Below are 25,042 nucleotides of genomic sequence, written 5' to 3'. Positions count from 1 at the left end.
CCATAGTTACTCTTTAGATCGAGGATAATATTTCAACCTCTCTCTAGCTCTAAAATACAGGCCCATGTAAACAGTAAAACATAGGAAATACTTAGAAATACAAAAAAAATCAGCTTAAGACTATACTATAACATAAGGCTGCAATCAAGAAGAAATCAACAAGGTCAAACAAGTATTCCAGGAGTATCACTATGTATCAAAAGCATGAAAGCACAGGAAAACCCTATGGTACCCTGCTCCTCTAGAAAGTGCCAAAATAATTTGGAGAGAAGGGCATGACTCCCCACCACTAAGCTGAAACTCAGTGCGATTGTTCATCACCCAAGTTATTTCTGTTATAAATTATTCTCAATTAGGAAGGTTATTTTCTTTAGAATAACTTGCGAAAATGAAAAATTTATGGAAATGATCAGTCTTTCTTTACACGTCCACCAGGGTGACCTGGAAACAGCACTGATCTTGGAATCAGTCAACTTGGTTTGGAATGCAGCTTCAAACTGAAGGTAGTAATAATAACTGTTGTCCAGAGTTGTTCCTATGAAAAGCTTGCAAGTGCTGGGTAAAAGTGCTTGTGAACATCTCTTTTTACATTCCAAATTAAAATTCACACAGTTCATTTGATGAAGAAGGAGGAAGAGGAAGAAGAAGGAGATTCTGAGTATAAGTACGCTAACTCACTTAGTCTTCTGAAAGAGGAAATCTATGGACACTATGTTTTTGTCTTGGAAGAGTAAAATGGATTTCTTCCACTTGCAAATAGAATCACTTTTCTTCTAGGAATATCTCTAGTGATAAACCGACAGTGTTAATAGGAGTTTCAAAAACTGAGAAAAATACCAGTTTTAAATCGATCTAAGGCTCTTAAATATATGTCCAGCATTTTGTTACTACAGGTTCTAAATCAAAGAGTAGTTGTAAAAATGGTTACTTACAGCAAAAAACATTTCTATAATTCTAGTGAAATAATAATCTAATCCTTTATACTCAGAAGTGACTATTATACAAAGAATTTAGAACACTATAAAGATAGCATGTCATCAAATATTCAATATTACCTTAGGATATCCAAAATATCTTTTTTTCTCCTAAAGAGGAAAAAGAATGCAAGTCTTACAAATTAATAAAATCAAATAAAATAAGTGTTAAAGATAATAGAAACCAGAGTTTTCATTTTCTTTTATATATAAGAAAAGGATAAATACTTTTTTGATATAGTGAGTCCGAACCAGAGAAACTCATCAGAGGACCAGAAAGGCATTAGGTCATCAAACAAAAACAAACAAACAAAAAAAAACATAAAGGTAATACTCAGGGAGAACTAGGTTTCCTTCAAAATTTAACTCTCTTCTCTGGGAATTCTGTGAATTTCTAAGTTCACAACCAAACCAGGGGAATCTGGGGTTTCCACTGAGTAGATGAGATCACCCACAAGCTGACCAAGCTATAGATAGAGAGATACACAGATCCGTAGACAGATCCATAAATATGCAATTTATTATTTTATAACCAAACAAATTAGACTCAAAAATCCTCTTCTATCAATTTCACTGATGATGGTTTAACATACTTGCCTAGCTTCTGCCATAGGTGATGCAAATTTTGTAACTTATGTAAAGTATATTATAGTAAATCTAGTTACAAGTTGTTACAAGTCCTACACACTGAATTTTGAAAGTAAATAGCAAAGGAACAGAAGCATTGCTTTTTAATAGGCAATGGTAACAAGTCTGTTAACATCTGGGAAAAAAGCAAGGGTGAGGGAGTTCTTCAAAATAGCAAAATGAACAAAAGTGCAACCTGACCATAAAAGCATGTTAAAACTTTGAGAAAGAAGAAAAGCTCTAATGTCAAATGAAATTTTAAAAAAAGGTGGGGGGTGATAGTTCCTCAAACACGGATTCTAACTATTAAAGTTCAGAAGTCCCAGACAATTTAGATGTACAAATGACTGATTATAATGCTGAGACTTATGGTATGAGTCTACAGCAGGTCTTAAGAATTTTTAAGAAGGGGGGAAAACCCCTAAATCTTATCATTTTATAATCATGCTCATATGAGATCTTCAAAGCTGTGATTGCAAAACAGACATCCAGGGGAAATGTAAATGAAGTGGTAAAGAGAGAATATATCATGGAAGGAAGGAATAAACATGACTGACAGGGTGCCATATGGAAAAAATAGTTTTATTTGTTACTAACAGGTGAACTAAGTTTAACAGTGATTTGTTAGAAAAGTAGCATCCCCTGGGTTATAGCTATACTGATTTGGAGAGAAGCGAGTTAATGACTTTTAAATATGCACTATCAGGCATACATGTTGTCCAATATCTTGCCTAAATTTACACAGAATGGCTTTGACTCTGATGAAATATACAATTTGAAGTTCTCTGTAGTCTAAAAATTGAGGATAGCTTATAAATACTTGCAGTTTTAACCCTGAAAATTCCTCACAGAAAAGAGATAACACAATAGGAGTGATCATAGACAATTTACAGGAGAAACAATTTACAAGGCATAGCCAAGCTTAAAAGAAACAAAAGGAATGGTGAAAAAACGCAGGGCTAGAATATGTAAGAAACCATTGCAACTAAAGAGGGAAAGACATGATTAGCAAAACTAGCAAGGTGCGTACCTGTCAGGAAGAAACTCACCTTAACAGCTATGGCCTTTGGTGTAGGAACAAAGCTACACGCAGAACCATATTAAAGTAAGGATGGGGGAATTAGGAAGGGGGGACATATACCAGGGCTTCTTTATCTTCCCGTTGTCTGATTTCCTGCCAGTACCTCCCATAGGTTGAACCCAACTAGAAACCAGAAGGCAACAGGGCCCATTATTTCAGTCCTTAGAGGACAGCCTCTCCGCACACAGAGCAGGATGGGAAACAAAAGTATAAAGTGGATCCAAAGAGTCAAGTGGAGAATATGTAGCCCAGACTGCCCATTCCAAACATCTTCAGAGTCGCTTCAGTGGTTTGCTGAATCAAGAAAACATCTGGGCAAAAACAAGGTCCATTTAGTCTATCATTTCTTTGGTGCATTGTTCATAACCAACAAACAAAATGAGAAAGTTGAGTTGGCAGTGTGTAACTATAGAATGGGAAGTACATTTTTTAAATGGAGGATTGAATGCTCCAAGGATTACAAACAAACAAAAAAGAAAGATGATGAAAAAGAATGAGAGTTTTACAGTATGGAGTGATGCTTTCATTTTTGAACTACTATCAAAACAATGACATGGAATGCAAATTTAGATGTGAGAATGAATTACACTGGTACAGAATGGGCTCAGAGAGAACATTAACAAGTGACAGCCTGGAACCTAGGGTACTAGAGAACACGGCAATAGTCCCAATACTGATTAGAAACCAAAAGTCCCAGAAAATTGATAATACTTTTACGTCTAATTTAGCCACATTTAGTGTTTGCAAAGAGATGAAGCACTGAAATAATTCTTTATTAAGTAATATCAAAATACTGACTGAGTAGCCACAGAACAGTCAAGAAATTACTGAAGTTAAGGTCAGGACATTAAAAGAATGGGGACAGTTAAAACAAAGACATTTATAAATACATAGTTCTTACCTTTGCAGGTGACTGTTCCTATACCTAACATATACCTGAAAAGTAAGCAACAGATGGTGTAAGGCATGGAAAGGAAGAGGCTGATATAAAGGTCTGTTTAGGTTAATTAACTAATGAATTTTAGTCATATGTTAGAAAACATAACATAGCCAGGTTCCTAGTTAATCAAAGTTAGGACACAAATAAATTGTGTTCTTTAATGTTCTGGCCTCCAGTTTAGCTCCACATAGTATTTTTGCTGAGGGCTATATGACAGACTCTCCTGTAAGCTAGAGGCAGAGATGAGTAAGGTATGATTACTGCCCTCTAGGAGGCTACAGGGCTTAGTAGGGGAAATGGGCATGTAGACACATAATCCTTTTGTCTAAAAAGCCCAACCCAAAATGGTTATGATGGATGAGAAGGGCAAGAAAATGGCCAGGGCTGAGGATCATGAATATCTAAATCTGATTCTGCTACAGCCACCTTCCTCAAGTTCCCTGAGGAAGACTTACGGATAAAGAACATCTGATGAGCAAAAACCTTATTCAAAGCTTTGGAAAGCAAATCCCACTGCAGAACCTTGGAAACATATCAGAATGAATGAGGCATCTTTGGCTAGCTGAGGCAGGCCTAAGAGTCCTTCTGGTACCTAGAACTGATTTTCAAAGGAGGTGAGGGAAGCAGCGTAGCTACCAACTCCAAAAAGGAAGGAGAGCTCAGTGTTTCTCACACCATCAGACTAGACATAACATAGCAGAGGAGGAGAAGCAAACTGTAGACATGGAGAAAACCACACCAACAAAGTATCAAAATGTAAACCCCCTTTCTCCTCATTTTGACATTTCCAGTCCCTAATACCATAACTGAACAAATACCCCTGTTTCTGTTACCTATTGCTGTGTAAGCAACCACCCCGAACTCTAATGGCTTAAAACACTATTTATTTTCTCTCACAATTCTGCAAGTTGACTGCGCTCAGCTAGGTAGTTCTTCTCCCCCACCTGACGTTAGCTGGGGCTGCAGTCATTTGAGGGCGCCGCTGGGCTGGAACATCCAAGCTGACTCACTCAACATGGCTGGCAATTGATACTAGCTGTGGGCTGGGAGCTCAACTGAGCCTGTTGTCTGGAACACCTGAATGCACCCTTTCTATGGGATTGGGGCTTCTCCCAGAAGATCAGCTGATGTCCAAGAGGATGTACCCCAACTGCAGGCATTTAAAGAACGCATTTGAAGTTGCCAGGGTTTTAAGTCAATGTCTAGAACAGACACAGTGTCACTTCTATCTCATTCTATTGGTTCAGCAGTCAGAGGGCTGACCCAAATTCAGGAGAAAGGAAAATAAACCAAAATAGAATTCCTAGCCATTTGTAGTTCACTACAATCCTTGAACGTAAAATATTCCTCTCAGCTTGCCCAAGAATGAAGTAAGGAACAGTGATGAGGTGGTGGTACAGAGAGTAGCCATGAGTCTCCCTAGACGCCAACATCTTTTGTCTACTGACCTTGAGTGGCAATAGGTAATGTTAATCGGCCAGTACTGTCAAACAGGTATTGGAGACAGTTGCCTCGTTGCTGACTACTTAAGTATAAATCAAAATTTGCAACCAGAAGAATACAGAATAAAGAGGAGTCAAGGGAAATGAATGCTCAAAAATGAGATGACTTTAGAGAAGTAAGTCAAGGGAACCTGGTGCTAGGTCTGACTTCACTGAGACTGGAAGGTAACACTTCGTCCAGAAAGTGGAATTCAGGTGAGAGTAAGTGAAAACCCTATAGGATAAGATACAGCATTTAGTAACATGCCTTTCTGGAGAATATGAAATTGAACTATGGAATATGAATATGGTTAATTCAGTTTCTCTAGTTTAAATTGTTCCCATTGTGCTTCTGGATAGTCTCCTTCCCCTTCAACCAGATAAGCACGCTTATTATCTTAAAAAGCAATAATGATAAGCTAGGAGTTTTCTTAAACTACCAGGAGGCATAGTCTGTCCAAGCAAAGGGAAATATAAACAACATTCTGTTACAGAATGTGAAGGAATGGAGACTGAAAGAAGTTGAAAAAAACTTTGAGCCAACTGTTTTTTTTTTTTTTGTTCTGTTTGAACTGATTAATTTACTTCTCAAATGAAAGCCAACTTAAGAAACACAATGACTCTTACTATTTCAAACTCATTGCTTAAACGTTCAGATATATTGCATTAATCAGTTTTAAATATGTTTTTTAAATCTGCTGCCTTTAAATGTGTTTCTATTTTACTTCTCAGAGATTTTCTGGGGGAGCAAGCCTCCAATTTTATAACGGAAGTCAACAAGAAGATCAGCTTTCACATGGAGAGAACTGCTTTCATAGGCAATCTTCATTTCACAAAGAGAGGGTCATCTGTATTCTCTGGCTGACAGTTCAGAGCTGGTAGCTGTTCCTTGGGACTACTTTTCTGGAATTACCTTAACATCAATTACTTGAGATTGGTTTATATGGATGGGGGGCAGAGAGAGACTGTGAAACAAATAATTTCTAATGGCTGAAACAGGAGTAGTCAGGCAAAGTTCCAGAGAGCAGCCAAGGCTATAACTGCCCAGTTCCCACTGACATCAGTGTGAGTAATAAAAGTAAATCCTCTGGAGATACTTTGAAATTTTAGCCTGCAGTATCTTTGGAAATGCTTCACAGTGAAATTGTATTTCCAATTCCACAGCCAATAGTTGTCCCAACCATCCCCTTCCCATTCCCCCAAACATGAAATAGTTTCTAACTCTGTACATTTACAGTGATCACTTCAATTTCTATCAACAGTGCATGCTGAAGGTATGTCCAGCAGCCACTTTTGATTTACTCATTTAAAAACGGTGCAACAACAGCTCTTTCCCTTGCCCAGTTGACAGAGGAACTGTACAAAGTCTTCTCCAAGTGTTCTGAGCCCTACCTGAAGAATTTTCAAAAAAGGATGATTGATAAGCATTACAGGACTGGATTTATTCTGAAGACTTGGCATATGAACCTCACTCTTGTTCATGGACAGAAGAAAGAGAAAGAACTTAAATGCGGTCACGTTCTCTCTCTCTCTCCCTTTCCCTCTCTCTTTGGTTTTAAGTTTTTTTTAACCTTTTTCTTCCCCAAAAGGACCCAAAACATGGATACAATAAAACAATATGTGCTACATGCTTATTTAACTTCTTAGTACCTCTCTGTGCCTCATTTAATGAGAATGTATTCAGAACACTTACCCTATAGGGTGACTGCAAGGATTAAATGAAATGTGAAACGTTTAGAAGAGTGTCTGGCACACAGTAAATATTCAGTACATGTTATATGTGTTTAAAAACCTTTCCACAGAATTTGGATTAATAGGCTAAAAAGTCTAGCCCTAGTCCTCTTGTAAACTGTTAACTTATACCATATCCTCCCCTCTACCGTTTTTCCGTACATATAAAATCACTGAGTCTTATATCCAGAATTGTAAAGTAGTAGGTAAGAATAACGAAGTTAATGCTACCAATGACTGATAGGGTGGTAATATACTAAAAGAACGTTTGGAGATTAACTACCTCCAGAAATGATGGTGGTGGCGGTGATGGTGACGCACATTTAATGAGTCCTACGTGTTGTCCAGGCATCGTGTCCAAGCTACACGTTAGCCTTTTGATGTAAGTATTCTTGTATCTATTTTATAGATAAGAAAAAACTGAGGTTTTCTACATTGCCTCTACTTCCTCTTTCTTTGGCCTTCAGTCAAGTTTTAAAAGTGATCTCTACTTACTTGACTCTACTTTCTTAACACTATTGACTCCTGAACCTAATCAAGCCCCACTTCATCACTGAAAGGAAAAAAAATCATCTCTGGCCTCCTTATTGTTAAATCAAATTAGCCCTTTCTCACCTTATCTTACTTGATCTCACTATGGCAAGTAATAATGGTGCCCATTCCCTTCTTTTTAAAAATGCCCTTTATCCTTATTTTGTATAATACCACGTTCTCCTGGGTTTTGCCTCTCTCTGTTTGTTATGGTCACTTTTTAAGAGACCTATCCTTTTGGGTCCCTTAAGAGACTGGCTTCCAAATATTTTTATTGTAACCATGGGAGAAAATATATTTTGAATCACAAATCTGTATTTTAAAACATGTTTATATAATTTGTTGAAACCATACTTCCTAGGTGCACATATATTCTGATAAATTTGTTTTGTACCATTAAAAATAATACTCGTCATTACTCATCATATTAATTGCCTGGTTTACACATTTTTCAGCATTCTGTCTCAACATTATGTTTTCTCTTGCATGTGGTTCAAACAAACCCTGAAGTGACCAGTCTGCTTGGTCACAGCTATCCAAACATCTGTCATGTACTAGCAAATGGTTGTAGCAGAACCCAAGAGTCTGGGTATTTGTCTTAGTTAAGCTTAAAAAAGCTTAAAAAAGAATTATAATTAAGTGCTGAGTATATTTTTTTAATGATGCTACAAATGTCAGAGACATTTTGCTAAAAGTTTTCAACTGAATGAACAAATAGTACTTTGGGGAATAGGTTTTAAATATTACAGAATAGATATCCCCTCTAATTTTGAATTACCCAAAGCATCTACTACCAGAAAAGAAAAAAACACCCTTAATATTAGAGTAAAATATGACACTAGGATTATTTTCTAATTTAATATTCCTTTGCCTGATTTTATTCCTAATGAGAAAGCAAACAAATCTGTGCATCTCTTGTCATCACTTTAAGCATCACTTGTCCACTTGTTAATTGATTCACTCAGCAATAGCTATTTAGCATTTTCCATGCACACGGTATTGTGCTTGAGACCACAAAGGATACAAACAAAAATCAAACATGGATTTGCCTCTCAAAGATGTTAAATGCTACTTATTCATTCATTCATTTATTTAACATTTTAAAATAATAATGATTATTTTTGACTACTTTTTTGTCTCCCAAATATTCATGGATATATGACTCATAAACCTCTTAATTCAAGATCAATGCTCTTTAATCATGTTCAATTCAACTGCTACTATAAAACCAAATCCAACAAGTCATTTGTGTGAGGCTTTTTCTTTGTTTTCTTTTTTCCTCTTTTTTTTTCAAGTACTCCTTTCATTCTGAGAAAGCTTTATCTGTTAACAAACAATTAACATTTAGATCCAAATGGATGAGTGATTAGCTATGATCCACTTGCGTTACACGAAGAAAATATTAACCACCAGCTAGATTTTAAAACTAGATAACAAAATCCCAATAAAGTGGATTTTTGTCTATTTTTAGGACATCGCTTTCATGACTTTAGCAAAGTTCATTATTTAGACAACAACCTGCTGTTCACCGGTTTCTAATCTCAAAGAAAATGAGAGATTACGTTTTATCTTCTCAAAGCCTGCTGGGTAACAGTATTTTTAATCTAGTAGAATTATTTTCCAGCCAATACATATAAACTCTTACAAAGTAAATTAATCATGTAAGATGTTACTAATGTCAGGGCACTTTAGAAATGACCATGCTGTGGAAGTGATGACCCAGGACAGGGCTCGTGCTGGTATGTTCGTACCAGTAAATCACGCCAGGTACACCCTATTCCAAATGATTTCTCTTTTTGTTTGGAATGGCACCAAGCATGGCAACCTAGGTTGGTAGAAAGAAATCTTAGTCTATATGCTATACAACACAGCAGTTCCACTTCAGGATATACATTCTTGATTATATGACAAGAAAACTTGCATGTGTGAAGATGCTCCTCCCAGCATTATTTGTAATAAAGGAAAGCTAAAAAGAACTCAAATGTCCAAGACACACACACACACACACACACACACACACACACAAGATAAGAAGATTCTATTGTATGAATACTATAACATAAATATCCTCGACCTAAATATAGCCTTAATCATAAATCTGACTATTGGAAGACAAAAGTTTAATTCAGAGAGATACATATATCACATATGCAAATCTTTTTTTTATTGGAGTAAAACTGCTTTACAATGTTGTGTTAGTTTCTGCTGTACAATGAAGTGAATCAGCTATATGTATACCTATATTCCCTCCCTTTTGGACCTCCCTGCCCGGCCCCCATCCCACCCATCTAGGTCTTTCACATGTGCAAATCTTAAAAGCACAGGATAGTATAAGTGTATAGTAAGTTAGAAAACATAGATAAAATAGATACATACTAACTTTAGAAGAGAAGTTTCTTCTAGGTAAGGAAGGAGAGGATAGGATGGGAAGGGAGGAATTTCATTTGTACTTTTAATAGTCTTTTTAAGAATTTTAGGTACATGTGGCCAAACCTTGACATTTGTTAAATCTAGGTGGTAGATAATTTGTGTTTTAAAATTTGTTCTATTTGATCTTCCTTATAATTCAAATAATAGCGATTTTTAAAAAATGATACAAGTGACATATACACTTGGATCAGATCTGAATCACAGTCCATATCTAGTGTAAGAAAATTGTGGTTGAAGTCATCGAATGATCTTCATCCACCTCATCAAGCTGATGGTGCAATTATGACTCCAGGAAGTCTGTCCAATTTGAAGCAGGCCCTAGATGAGGGTACTTAAACGCAGAGGCTGGGCAGATAGGTCAGGGACGCATCCATCACAGAAAAAGAAATACTAAGGAGGAACCTAGTTGAAAGTTAGGGCACTGCCTGGGCTCACCTGGCAGGCAAGGAACAAAAAATGATAGCTTTACAAAAATAAAACCAAACTGGGTAGACTGATCATACCCATTGTTTTTGACGGCATTCCTAATTTTCTGCATAACTTTGTCAAACTACATAAAGTGAGGCATTGTACCACGTAAGCCCTTCCCATGTGTTACTTCATTTTATACTTATGTCTAGGTTTGATATTATCTAATTTTATATGTAAGGGAACTGAGACACTGTTACCAGGTGTTGAAACTGGAGTTTAAAGCTAAATATGTAAAGGAAAAAAAAGGAAGGAAGGAAGAAAGGAAGGAAGGAAGGGGAAAAAGGAAAGAAGGGAGGAATAAGAAAGTCCCTACAATATATTTCAGTAAAAGAAAGGTTTAAAATATTCAGGGGACAAAAAGCTTCAAGAAGTATAAGGCCAATAAATGTCTTTTTTTTTCATAGCTAAATCCATTGTTGCTACAAATGGAAAAGTTGACCAACAGTGCCTCTGCCTAAAGTATTAGTAGAAACTACCCTGTGCAAACAACACTCGATTCTATTTCAAAGATTTATGTAGTCTTTTTCATGCCTTAAACTGAACATAGCAGGTGAATAAATATAAAATAACCCTGAACCAAAAAGAAAAGGATAAGTGATTCCATATAAATTAAAATCAACATTCAGTTGGGGAAGTAGGGAGAAAACTGAACGTACACCACTCCAATGAGAATTGTATTTTTACATCTTATGTTTAACTTTCAGTCTTACAATGAAAAGTCCTTTTGACATTTTTAAAACAAAAGACAGTTTTAAAAGCTATGTTTGGCTTGCATTTTTGTCATTGTCTGCTGTTCTCATGAGGCAAAATGCAGTGTAGACCAAAAGTCTGAATGACCAAAGATCCTTTGGGAATACAATTATTCAGACAACTTGAAAAAAATATAAGGGGGAGAAACAACCTAGGGAATGGGTTCTAAGAAAAATAGACAAATTGTAAGTGAATTATGTTTAACTTTAAAGGAAATATATTCTTAATTGATAATTTTTTTTGAATTATAGGGAAACTTTAACTATTATTGTATTGGAGAATTGAACATGTTTTTGTTCTCAGTAGTTGAAAATAAAATATCTATGAGATATGAATAAACGGCAGCTCCTAAACCCCTTTTCACTGTGCACCGTCCACCCACCACCTCAAGGGAGAAACAATGCATTAAGTAAACGTAACGGAGACTTAAATCACTCTCTAGGTAACAGGAAGTGGATCTCTTTTATGATTCTGGCAGGTCCCAACATAGAACAGAAAAGAAGCCTTCTGATCTTCAGTGAATTTATGGGACCCCATTGGCTCAAAGCTGTGCTAATTGTAAAGTAAGCCTTTTCTCAATACAGGTTTCAAATGTACTTTTATGAGGGGTAGCATATGATTAAGCTGGGGCACCGAAGCAGAGTAAATGTTGTTTTCCAAAGGAAGTGTTAGACAAAATGTCAAATTTATAAAGCAGTTAAAGTTTTAAAAAAAGTTACATGATTCTTGGACTTGTCAACCACACTGAGGTGATGAAAGAGGCAGGTTATGTGAAGAATTTGTGAGAAAGTCTTTTGGATAAAACTCTTTGAAGCTGCAGAGGGAATAAGCAACCAGATAAAATAGTAAAGTTTGAGGGTATTTCAGGTAAGAGATATCCAGAAATGGAGGAGGACTTCCACATAATCCATAAAAATGCTCCACAAAAGAAAAAAAAAAAAAGAAGAGGAATCAGCTTCAAACATCTGCTGGGATTAGACAGCTCAGAGCCATCTTTTGTGAACATAGTCAAAATAAGTTTTCCGCTTCCCTTTAACTACTTATCCTATCTCCTTTATGCCTACCCTGCCCTTAAACTCAGGTGGGACGGAAAGAGTAGCCAGTAATTAGGGATGGAAATAAGAAAAAAAAAAGTGGTTGAACGTTCTCCCTTCCCATCAGGCACAGAATAAGAATAAAGAAGAATCATGAAGCAACAATAAACAAGCAAGGCCAAATATTCTGCTTTTGCCTAAAAGAATGATAAAAATAAGAATAAACTTCTTTACAGAGCTCCAAATAAGTAGATATATTTTAGATGTCTTTATGCATTTATATATGAGTTTTTCATTTTTCAAGTTATCATTTACAAATCTATTTTATTTAGTTTTTACCAAACCCCTACATATCAGTTACCAGCTCTATTAGGAAAACAACTCTTGTATTACTCTCTGTATGTGAATAGTAACATGCTTATAGTAGGGATCAAAAGGGTTTTTGTTTTTATTTTTGGCCTGTGAACTAAAGATGTAAGAGTAGAAATTTGAAGAATCAAAACATTGCCACATTCTTTTACACAATCCCATCTTTTCATACCTAATGATTATACACTTGTAGTCAGGTGTAAATGTGAGCCAAAAAAACTCAATTTCTTCATTATTCACTATGTGGAAAAAGCAAAGGGGTCAAAGGTCCTATGGTGCATAACACTGACAACTCAAGTGAGGAATCTGTACAAAGGAGCGATCGAAGAGGTAAAATTTGTGAACTGTCACTAACAATAACTACCTAATAATATATCAATGCTGGCAATGTTCTCTTTTTAGAGGACTTTAATTTAGTATAAATTAGTTGGCATTTAACTTTTAGGATGCTAATTTCAGAAGAAATTTATTTATTGGATCAATTTTATTTTGATCTGATTCAATTTACTTTCCATCTCAATTTAAATTATTATTATTTCTAACACAATATGCAGTGCTTACAAAATCATTCTATTTTTATAAGAAAATGGTAATATCCTGCAAATGCCCCTAGATTCAGTTCCCAAAATCTAAGCAGTCTCTAAAAGAATATTCCGTTCTTATAATTGTGCTGTAGTAATGCTCACCTACTTGCCACCAAACAAATTTTAAACATTCCAGCTCAGCCAAAGTTCATGGAGAACTTATCCATTCTTGCATTCTCACTTCCTAGACTTTGTGTTAAGTGAAAACTTTATACTCAAATATTAATCATTCACTGTGAGCAGACCTTCGCTAGGCACTAGAGCAGTGACACTAACATTTATGTTAGTTACCTTCATCTTACAAACTCTGGGGAGAAGCTAACAGTCCTTGGAGGACTTGGATTGGGTCCTTGTGAAAAACCCTTCTCTAGCTCATAAATCTTATAGAAGTTAAAAGACTTCCTACAATAAGACAAAAGAAAGGATATCCTTTTCAAGTAAAGGATAACAGTGTCAGGGTAGGAGATACTGAGTGAGTATATGTGGCTTGGGGTTCTACCAGTTCAGAGAGAGACCCTGTCAGACTGCAGAAAGCCCAGAAGAGGGAATTAACAGAGTTTGTACATCCCTAACCACATCAACCTAAATCTTCAGCATAATTATCCAAGATGTTATAAAAACTGCTTTCAACAAGGTGCAATACTAAGCTTTACCATCTGGGTTTCAGGTAAACTGACGATTCTTGCCAATTATTGTAGAGTGAGTAGGTATCACACATGTAATCATATGGCAATCATTTAACCATCACCAAACTTTAAACATGTCTAGTCATTGCAAGGGAGAGTTTGAGTGTAGAAAGTCAGAGCCAGCAATGATAGGAACCACAAAAATGTTACTTTCAGGAAATAAATAACCTTATTCATGAAATCATTTTCCTAATAACATTATTAGAAATGAATATAGATAAGAAATGAGTGGTATGGGACATCTTTGAGTCTCTGCAAGACCCTCAGGATCACAGATAACCAAAGCACCTTATTTTTCCATTGACCAAAAGGCCCTATATCAGTAATCCCCAGGAGCAAGTCTACAACACAGCTCAAAAAAAAAAAAAAAAAAAAAAAAACCAGCATACACAAGAAAATCCAACACCTTGAGCAGCCCTCAGAAGATCCCTCAAACGGAAGAATTCACACCAACAGAAAATAAGGAAATAATCTGGAAGGGATTTTTAAAATACAGTTGACCCTTGAACAACATGGGTTTGAACTGCGTGAGTCCACTTACGCTGGGATCTTTTTCAATAGTAATTACTGAAGTACTACACGGTCCACAGTTGCTTGAATCCAGAGATTACACATGGATTAAGCCCCATAGTTGTTCAAGGGTCAACTATAAGTATACAGAGAATACTCAGAGATAATGAGGAAGCAATGCCTTTGAAATAAAAATAGAGTATTTTCCTATTATGAAGATGCTGAAATGGAATTGCCAAAAACTAGTCTTTGGAAATCTTGGGAAGTAAAAATTTACAGTCACAAAAATTGCATGCAGAGGTAGTGTATTTAAACTAGAATTTATGAAGTCACCTAGGACAGAGCAGAAGATATAGGAGTTGAAACTCCTCCAGATGGGGTCAGAACTCAAATTCCCAGACTCCCCTGAAGCTTGGATTCAGTTATATGTATTTGATGCCACTAATCAGACATACCTATCTGAGACTTTGATTTGAAAGTGAGCCAAGAAAGGAATTAATCTGTTTATGCAACTTCCACTTTTTCCGGCATGAGTAGTAAGAAGGTAATTGGTATTTTTGTGGTGGAAGTCAAAGCAGGAGTCGTTTTCAAGCAGCTGCAAGTTGGTCTTCCTGGGGCAGAAGGGTTCTTGGAGGCCCAGGAAGGGCTGCTCTTACCTCCATGTACACTGGGGAAGCAGAGAAATGGCAGTTTGCTCATCAGGCAAATTCTCTGATGTAGTTTTGGAAAATTTTTTTCTGCTTAGAACCATGATTAAAAATGGTGAGTCAAAATGTTGGCAAACTTCATTAATATCTAAATAAATGTTGTTGGCATATAATAATAATAATAATTTTCATGTTTAAAATGGAATTAAATTAAGTATCCTAGAAATCTATGCTTTTAATTAGCTTAGCAGAGTATTATTAAGTTGTTTGAGTCTCAAGGTCAAGCCAACAATATTTAACCTGGAACAAAAGCCCTCAAAGACTTTTGACTGAATTTACTCTGCAGGAAGTCCCTCACTTAGGGACAAACTATGTCCTAAAAAGCATTTTCGATCAGACATATAGAATAGATATAGATATAGACATATAGGATATATATGCCCTAAAAACTATTTTAAGATAGCAGTTACTTTCTTATTTTTAACACACAGAAGAATAATACCACCAAGAGTAGGAGAAAAAAGCTAGTTGAGAAGAAACTCAGGATATGTGTAATGGTAAGTTACATGATCAAGAAATATGTTGAGATGATAGTCTGAATCATTGGGCCAAAGCAAAATGTATTCCTTAAATAAGGATACTCAGACCTTTAGAAGAGATAAAATGTAGTTTTATCTTTTCTGATGATTATAAAACATCATTATAAACTTGAAATAGTTGATTGAAAATGTATTTTTTAAAAGTAAAAATTACCCTTACTTCCAATACACAGAAATAATGCCTGTTAACAGAAATAGCCTCTGATTTATAATTGCCAATCATTCTTCTATGTATACATAAAGATATATGTTAAAGAATCAAATCACAGTATTCATGCCACATTTAATTGTTATTAAATCTTTCCAATTATTGATGGTGAACAAAGGCATTCTGACCTCTTCCTAAAAATCAAGTGAAATTTAATAAAAAATGAAAAATAAAAAAAGGAAACAAGGAGAGATGCAAACAATAAAATTGCATAATTGTATACATAAAATAAGATGGAAAAAAGAAAACCATTTGGATCAGTTAACATAATTGAACTGAATAGTCTGACTTTTCCTTTCAAAATACAAAGACTTTCAATTTGCTTCAAATGAAGAAAATCCAGCTATTTACGACTGATAAGAAGCATTCCTAAAGCAAAGTGTCAAGAAAGATTAAAACTATAGGTATGGTCAAGAATATTTCAAACAAATGTTAACAAGAAATAGAAATAGCTAGTTTACTATTTCATTAAGCAGAGTTAAATCAAAAAGCATTTTATTGGAAAAAAGAATGATATTTTAATGATAAATGATATACACAATAAGGCATAACAACCATAAGCCTTTGTGCCCCAAGAAAAGGAATAAGAAATGCTTCTAGAATTACAAAGAGAAGCTGACAAAATGATTACTGAGTATATTTTAATACACCTCTTTTAGACTTTAAGAAACATCGACAACAAAAAACAACATATGAAATCCAAATATACAATAACAGAGCTTAAATTAATAGATACCATAAACTCTACAACTAAAACACAGAATGCACATATGTCCCTAGAACATGAGCTGGTAAATTCAGGAAAAGCACAGAGGAGAAAACGAAACCAACAGACAGGAATACACAATTGGAATTAATATAAGAGCCAAAACTGAATAATATGCAATGATAGACCTATCAATACATATCAATAAAATGAAAAAAAAAATGAAAAAGAGTGTTTGTAGTTTAAAAGGATAAGAGAGGAACTTAAGGTTTCCAGTTCCTCGTAAGGATGCCACCCCCGTCCTAACAACAAGTGAAAAGCTGAACAGACTGAGAAAACAACAACTCTTCTTGGATGTATGAGAAAGGAGGACACAGGGAAAACTGCTGCTCCCACACTGGAGAGACAGAGAGCCAAACAGAGGCGGTCACAGTTTACCAGAGAGCAGAGACCCACGAGGAGAAATGCCTCGGGAACTGGTAGCCGGAAACCTGAACTGTAATTGGTGAGCTGCTGGAGACTCAGTGGAGACCACTCAGAGAGTTAAGAACTCCAGGGGGACCCAGTCATAAGGGGGCCTGCACAATAGTGTGAGATTTGCCTCTCACAGTAAAATCAGAGAAAAATCCCCTTGGGCTTCCAGGAGAGGGAGAGGGAAAGGAACCATCTTGAAATACTCCAGGGCATTTTTTTCTTAACAAGGCCTGTCTTTAGGGAAAACTAATTAACCAGAGCCTATCCTGCTGGGGTATTATCAGAGCCTGACTGACCCAGGAAAGGAAAATACTCAACTGCAGTGCACTCCAGACAATTTGTCCCACCTGAGGGGAGAGGAAAAAAACAGAAACGTCTGTGAAGTTCACAGTCCAGAGGCAAAGGCTCAATAAAAAACTGAGACATAATCACGGGCCTATAGAGTGCTTCCCTTTTCCCCACACCTCACCACCACATTACTAAAGGCCTATTTACAGTAGGTCCTTTTACTTGGTACATCACATCCTGCTATGAAGAAAAAATTGCAAGGCATAACAAAAAGCAAAAAAAACAAAAAAACTGGAAGAGGCAGAGCAAGCATCAGATTCAGACATGGCAGGGATGTTGGAACTATCAGCCCAGGAATTTAAAACAACTGTGATTAATAGGCTAAGTGTTCTAATGGATAAAACGTACAGCATGCAAAAACAGAGACACAATGTAAACAGAGAGAAGGAAATCCTAAGAACCAGGAAGAAATGCTAAGGATAAAAACAAAGAAATAAACAAAAACCACTGTGTAATAGTACTGAAGAATGCCTTTGATGAGTTTATTAGTAGACTGGACATGTCTGAGGAAAGAATCTCTGAGCTAGAGGATGTATCAATAGATTCCTCAAAAACTGAAAAACAAACAAAAAAACAAAGACTAAAAAAACAGAACAGAATATCCAAGGACTATGGCGCAACTACAAAAGGTTTAACATATGTGTAAAGGGAATACCAAAAGGAGAAGAGAGAAAAGACAGAAGAATTATTTGATGTAATAATGACTGAGAACTTCTTCATATTAATGTCAGACACCAAACCACAGTTCCAGGAAGCTCAGAGAACACCAAGATGGATAAACGTAAAACAAAAACACAAACAATGTTGTGTTAGTTTCTGCTGTATAACAAAGTGAATCAGCTATATGTATACATATATCCCCATATCCCCTCCCTCTTGCATCTCCCTCCCACCCTCCCTGTCCCACCCCTCTAGGTGGTCACAAAGAACCGAGCTGATCTCCCTGTGCTATGCAGCTGCTTCCCACATTGTAAAGCAACTATACTCCAATAAAGAGGTTAAAAAATAATAAAATAAAATAAAATAAATGCACTCCAAGAAATACCAATAAAAAAAAACACAAACAACACTACACCAAGGTATATCAGTTTCAAGTTACATAAAAATCATAGATAAAGAACAAATCCTGAAAGAAGACACAGGGGAAAAAAGTAATTTCTGCCAATAATTGGGATCAAATTCTTTCATGGCTGTACCCTGGTTGACTATTAGTGCAATGGTTCAATGATCTTAAAATGGTCAGAAACTTCCTATTCTTCAAAGTCATAATTTTCTTAAGTACAAGTTCCTCTATATCTACCATTCTTAAGGTTTTGATGACAGAAAATAAAATTTCTTAAAACTAGTTGTTAGTTGTCATCATGAGAAGGGCTACTTTAATATCAAAGCTTTGTTTCTAGCCGTAGGAGAAATCACGTGATGTAGAACCTACTAGTTTAAGGCACGAGCCATAAATTTGCAAGATTTTATTAGTAGCAGGAGGCATACATAAGCCTTCAGTGGGCCATTCCACCACTCTATTAAGCCAACTGCTTTTTGATGATGTGACACATGGTTAGACCAGTAAGTTCCATGGACAGAAGCCCACTGTTGCAATATGTATGTGGAGTAATATGTGTGCCTTCGTCAGAGGCATTTTTGTTCAGGATGAAATGACATTCTGCCAGTCCACAAATCAAGGTTCTGGGAGAAGTTTGTCAACATAAAAGGTCAATGCAAACCTAAAAAATGCATCTAATTCCATGAGGGAAAAGTGCTTATTCTTTTAATGGGAAGAGTCTAACACAAGCAATGGCCACCAGCCAGCTATCATATCCCAGAACTGCTGCAGAGCCCTGTTGATAAGCAGGCTGTACTCAAGAATAGCAGCATTACTAGATACATAGTAAGTTGGTTGATAAACATGTCCAAATATATGTTGCCTCCAAAATCCAAAGAGATCTGTGAAGTGGTATGCCTTACTATTCATACTAGGTGCTACAAGGTACAGAACAAGTCTGCCACTTTAGACACTGTCCATATACAGGATATATTGATATGGTCCAAAACACTGCATCCCAAAAACTTCCCCAATGTGGCAGAACTCTGATATTTTGCAAGGATTACTGCTCACACCTCTGGCATAGATAAGTCTTATCAGGGTATCTTAGGTGTTTGCTACTCTCTTCTTGCTGGATCCAATTGTCATACTGTCTTCTGTTGGTTACCTGATGATCAAGGACACTCTGAACTGTATTACAAAATCAAGAGAGAACATAAAATTTGACAACATCCTGGGGCAAGTCAGTTTACATTGTCTCTGCCATGTAAATGCAAACTGCTTCTGATTTTGTTAACTGATGGGGCTTGACAAGAGATCATTTGCCAGGTCAGTAACTGCATATCAGTTTTCACGGACTGTGTTAATTTGTTCCAATAAAGGCACCATATTTGGAATTTCAGCTGTGGCTCCCATGGTTACCTGATTATATGTGTGATGATCTAGTCTGGTTTTCCATGGACTATCTGAATTTTGAGTTAAATTTTCAGCTAATAGGCAAATCCTTGAGTTAAATGTAGATAGGATTTGGTAGGAATCACTACTTGTATATCTCTCAAGTCTTTGACAATGGGACCAGTCTCTGTTATTTCCACAGGGAAGCAGTACTGCTTTCAATATACAATTTTGGCAAGGGTTGCTGGAGACAGCTGAGGGGCTTCTATTTGGTCCTTCCTGCTCTAAGAGCCCTTACCCTATGGGTCAAGGAACCACTGTCGTGATTCTGACAGATATTAAATACACGTATACATTCTGGGACGGGGACAATAACACTAGGACAGGTCTGTCGTCTGTCTAGACCTCCTGTGAGATGGAATAGCGCCCAAACTCCACCCATCACTTGATCTGTACAAGTCCCTACTGTGTCCAGTAGTTCATAGGTACGTTTTGGATCTCTGAGAATCAACAAAATTTAAAGCCAGCCTCTAATAAGCCCTAGATATTTGAGAGTTTTTCTTTTACCTAGCACTCACTCACTTAGGTTCATAGCTGAGGTCTCTCTGGGGAAAACCTGGAGCAAGATTCACTGTATACATCTGTAGCCACTTCGCAGAGTCCTTTCCTCAAGAATATCTGGCCTACCTTTCAGTCAAAGCTGCATGGATCTGTGAAATGGCATAGTTCTGGAAAAAAGTTATGAGACTACAGAATAGAAGCCTCCTACAGTGAGATAGGTTTCTGCCCAGTAGCCCTAGAAGTTCCTCTGCATAAGTATCTTCTAAAGTTACCAATATTTTATTTCTATAGAATACACAGTATACACTCTTCCCTGTACACTGTGATCAGTTAGGCTAGGCCACAGGTTTCTGTGACTCAAAACACTGTATCTCTACGGCTTATTGACGTAATGGGGCCCACAGTCTATGATGATTATATTGACGTATAAAATCTAACACTCTCAGAATCATTTATTCCCACTGAAATCAAGAAACTTAATTCCAGTAGCGCAAATCTAACTTTCACGGAAGCTAATCACCACAACTCTCCTCAAGGTTGCTGGTGCCCTCCTAACCTATGTGTTTTTTAATACTTTGACAAAGGTAGGGACCTCCAGGCTCTCGCAGGGTTACGGTTGAGGAAGGTGGATGTTGAACAAGCTGCACATCTAGACCCACAACATCCTTTACGTGTTTCTGAGGTTTGGACTGTTTCCTCTACAGAAGCTATGCCAAGAATGTTCTTGAACTGTTTGATTCCACTTATGTGGCTGGGCAGAAGGAGAAAAGAGGAATTGTTTAATGGGTATAGAGTTTCAGTTTTGCAAGATGAAAGAGTTCTGGAGAGCTGTTTCACAACAATGTGCATATACTTAACACTACTGAACTGTGCACTTAAAAATGGTTACGATGGTAAATTTTATATTATGTGTTTTTCATCCTAAGAAAGAAAGAAATTTAGTTTTGGATAATGTAACCTGAGTATCCTTCCCAGGTCATTTGAAAATGCAATAGAAACCAAATCCAGTGTGAGTACTTTCCTGGCAATTAATTTGGCCTGATCAAGCCTTAAATTTCTACCTCCTTGGTTTAATACTGCCACACATGTTGCCCAGACTCTTTCTGATAAAGATCAATGATGTCTTTTAATTTTTTTCTTCTAAATGTTGGCTTTTCCTAAAGAAGATCTCCTACTCCCCCAGTGTAGGCTATCTTGGAATCTAACTCTTACACTCGTCCTAGAGGCAATGAGTAGATGAAAGTGAGCCAGGGAGAGAACTGACCTCACCTTGACAGAAAACTGTCCCAGAGAGGGTGATTGGAAAGTTTTATGCTGAGGAAGCTTGGCTCCCTTAGATGGCAGAGATGCCCTGCCTCTGTCAACGAGGAATTTGAAGGTTCCAGAAGAATCTGAAGGTTCCAAGTTCTCAGCATTACCCATGTCTGCTGAAAAGTTCCCACATCTGAGGCATGCTCCTTCCCCACTAGTGCCTTTACTTCACCTTTTAAAAACTTAGCATTCAACTGTTACTACCATTCTGTAATCCTTATTGTCAGATAGACCATGGGCATGATCCTGAGCCATCAGGATGTTCCCTGCACCTACAGCAGATGCCAGATAACTTCAGATCTGTAAGGAGATCTGATAATCTCCATATTTCTTCTCAAATGTATATTCATAGCTTTCAATGTCTGCAGCTACCCTACTTACGTCTCTAGAGACATAAGAAAAATTCAGTTGACTCCTCAATTTTTATCATTACTACTGTTGCCATAGAAGCTGAGTGTTACAGCCACTTGATCTCCTAATTCCTGCTACTTAATATGTGGTATCATTCCGTTGTATTAGCAACACCTGCGAGCTTGTTAGACCTGCAGCCTTTTAGACACCATCCAAGGCCTATTGTAACAGCAACAGATTTTAACAAGAAATTGCACTGGTTTGTATGTACATTAAAATTTCAGAAGCACTGTCCTAATTCCTTGCCTTCCTCAGGCACTACCACTGGTGACAGTTTGAGTAATTGTGACACCACTGTATGTCGTAGATTTATCTGTGACTCATTTTCCCCTCGCAAGAAAGTTCTCTCTGCATTTTTCGATTTTATGGGCAACCCAATCTCAGATACAATTTTGACAGTTTATTTTCTGGGACCACTTCTGGTAGCAACTACTTTATTAATCAGGGTCCTGGCAGAAAACAGATGACACAAAAAATTATAATTTAAGGATGGTTATAAAAGGACTATTCACAAAATGTGGGTCATGACAGAATAATATACTATGAAGTCATCAAAGCACACACACATGCACGTACCAGAGAGTTCCTTCCTGTAGGAGTTTAGCCCTGTTTAACGTTACTCTTAACATGTGATTTTTATATATCTATTTATTTCATTTATCTATGCTCCTGCTTTGTTTCTATAATTGAGGTAAGGAAACAGAAAATGCATAAAATCAAGACAAATTAAATTCAAAGGAGAAAAACAAAGACTTATAATATGAAGTTAGAATGAGAAAAATGAGACCATTAGAAAAAATGTATGCCATATACTTGGGACCAAATATGACTATAAACTTCTAGCAATGAACACAGAAATGTGCACAAGGCTAAGTCTTCAGGAATAACAGCTTCTCCTACATAAACACCAGAAATAAATATCTCTTATTCAAAGAGAGAACACTATGTAACCTAGTGGTCATGCCTCTTTGTAAGGACTTTATAAAAATTGCAAGTATCTGAAGTTTGTAGATTGAAAGGTTAAATTAACATTGAAACTTTAAAGGCACTGTTTAGCATGTAAATATTTTTTCCCAGTGTCAAATACTTAGCAAGTCAAAAAACAACAAAAAAGGTAAATAGAGATCCATAATCCCTTATCTTAAATTCTTCGAGGAACATGTGTTCTGCATGTATTTTAAACGTTTTCCAATTTTAGAAGTCCATTACAGGGCACAGAGCATACATGAGAAGGCATTCTCAGTGGGCATCTAAAGCAGCAGCCCGTAATCAAACACAGCAGCACATCAGTGAACTACATGAATGTTCACATGAAATGAGAGAAATAAGAACTATAAATATTCTCACTTCAGTCCAAGGTAACTTTTATCACTAAACATCAACGAACTTAGCGTTTTGTTTGGTTTTGAAATTTTGGATTTTAGAATTGTAGTTAAGAGATTATGGCTCTACATCACTCTATTTATTAACCAAAAACAGATCATATTTACTAATATATTATCTGAGGAGAGCGTATGAAAAATAATTCCAGGTGTTTAGAATATTTCCTTACATTGTGGAAATAAGGCAGTCATCTTTATAGTAATCAATAGAGAAACCCTCCCTAGGCGAACTGTCAACACTCAAGATCTGAAAGAGCTGACTACAGGAAAGGTTTATTGCCAGTATCCTATCCCTGTGGATTGTGTGAAGGTATAGGAGGAGATGAATTCTCGTTTATTTTTTAATTTCTTTTGGCTGTAACAGTTTATTGGCACTAGCTATCTATTTTACATTTGGTAGTATATATAAGTCCAATATATAAGTCCATGCCACTCTCTCACCTCGTCCCAGCTTACCCTTCCCCCTCCTTCTGTCCTCAAGTCCATTCTCTATGTCTGCATCTTTATTCCTGTCCTGCCCCTAGGTTCTTCATAACCTTTTTTTTTTTTTTTAGATTCCATATATATATGTTAGCATACGGTATTTGTTTTTCTCTTTCTGACTTACTTCACTCTGTATGACAGACTCTAGGTCCATCCACCTCACTACAAATAACTCAATTTCGTTTCTTTTTATGGCTGAGTAATATTCCATTGTATATATGTGCCACATCTTCTTTATCCATTCATCTGTCAATGGACACTTAGGTTGCTTCCATGTCCTGGCTATTGTAAATAGAGCTGCAATGAACATTGTGGTACATGACTCTTTTTGAATTATGGTTTTCTCAGGGTATATGTCCAGTAGTGAGATTGCTGGGTTATATGGTAGTTCTATTTTTAGTTTTTTAAGGAACCTCCATACGGTTCTCCATAGTGGCTGTATCAATTTACATTCCCACCAACAGTGCAAGAGAGTTCCCTTCTCTCCACACCCTCTCTAGCATTTATTGTTTGTAGATTTTTTGATGATGGCCATTCTGACTGGTGTGAGGTGATACCTCATTGTAGTTTTGATTTGCATTTCTCTAATGATTAATGATGTTGAGCATTCTTTCATGTGTTTGTTGGCAATCTGTATATCTTCTTTGGAGAAATGTCTGTTTAGGTCTTCTGCCCATTTTTGGATTGGGTTGTTTGTTTTTTTGATACTGAGCTGATGAGCTGCTTGTAAATTTTGGAGATTAATCCTTTGTCAGTTGCTTCATTTGCAAATATTTTCTCCCATTCTGAGGGTTAGATCTCCAGACACAGAGGATATAATCTGGACCTGATGCAGTGACTACTGTATATCATCTAGAGACCTTGAACTCTGAGCTACATGCATTGACAAGGTGAAGTATTTAGACTGAATCCCATGGAGAATGGTTGGATATTTTCTATATGCAGAAGGAATAGCAAAAACCATTTTGTATCAGACAAGAGAAGTAAATGCCTACCAAATACTTATTGGAATGAGTGCCTCCTTCATTCTCTCTTCCTCTGTTGCAGCAATGTTGGAAGCCCCAAGTTCCAAAAGGCTGAGCCTTAATATGAAGCAAGGCCATTATTTCATTTCACAACAAACTTTTAATAAAAGAAAAATAAAATATTACCTTATATGCCTAGTGGGATTTGAGAATTGCTATGGAAAAGTGACTGCTGTGTATCTCCTAGTCTCCACATCTGAATGGAAACTTCATGGTGGTTAAGCCACTGAGATTTTGGGGTCAGTCCATTTGTG

General features: G+C 36.6%; 1 pseudogene across 1 annotated transcript in view; it reads right to left on the bottom strand.

The window, feature by feature from the left end:
• Window positions 1–831: 831 nt before the first annotated feature.
• The window catches only part of LOC309661486 (60 kDa heat shock protein, mitochondrial pseudogene), a 67,081-nt pseudogene continuing 42,870 nt past the window's right edge, over window positions 832–25,042 (bottom strand). The window contains exon 3 of the transcript XR_014268377.1: window positions 832–25,042. The product of XR_014268377.1 is annotated as a 60 kDa heat shock protein, mitochondrial pseudogene (transcript).

Source organism: Balaenoptera physalus, assembly GCF_965194825.1.
Source record: "Balaenoptera physalus genome assembly, chromosome: 5".
NCBI classification, from domain to species: domain Eukaryota; kingdom Metazoa; phylum Chordata; class Mammalia; order Artiodactyla; family Balaenopteridae; genus Balaenoptera; species Balaenoptera physalus.
Note: the sequence above shows the minus strand (reverse complement) of the source record. Positions and strands in the feature narration are given on the sequence as shown.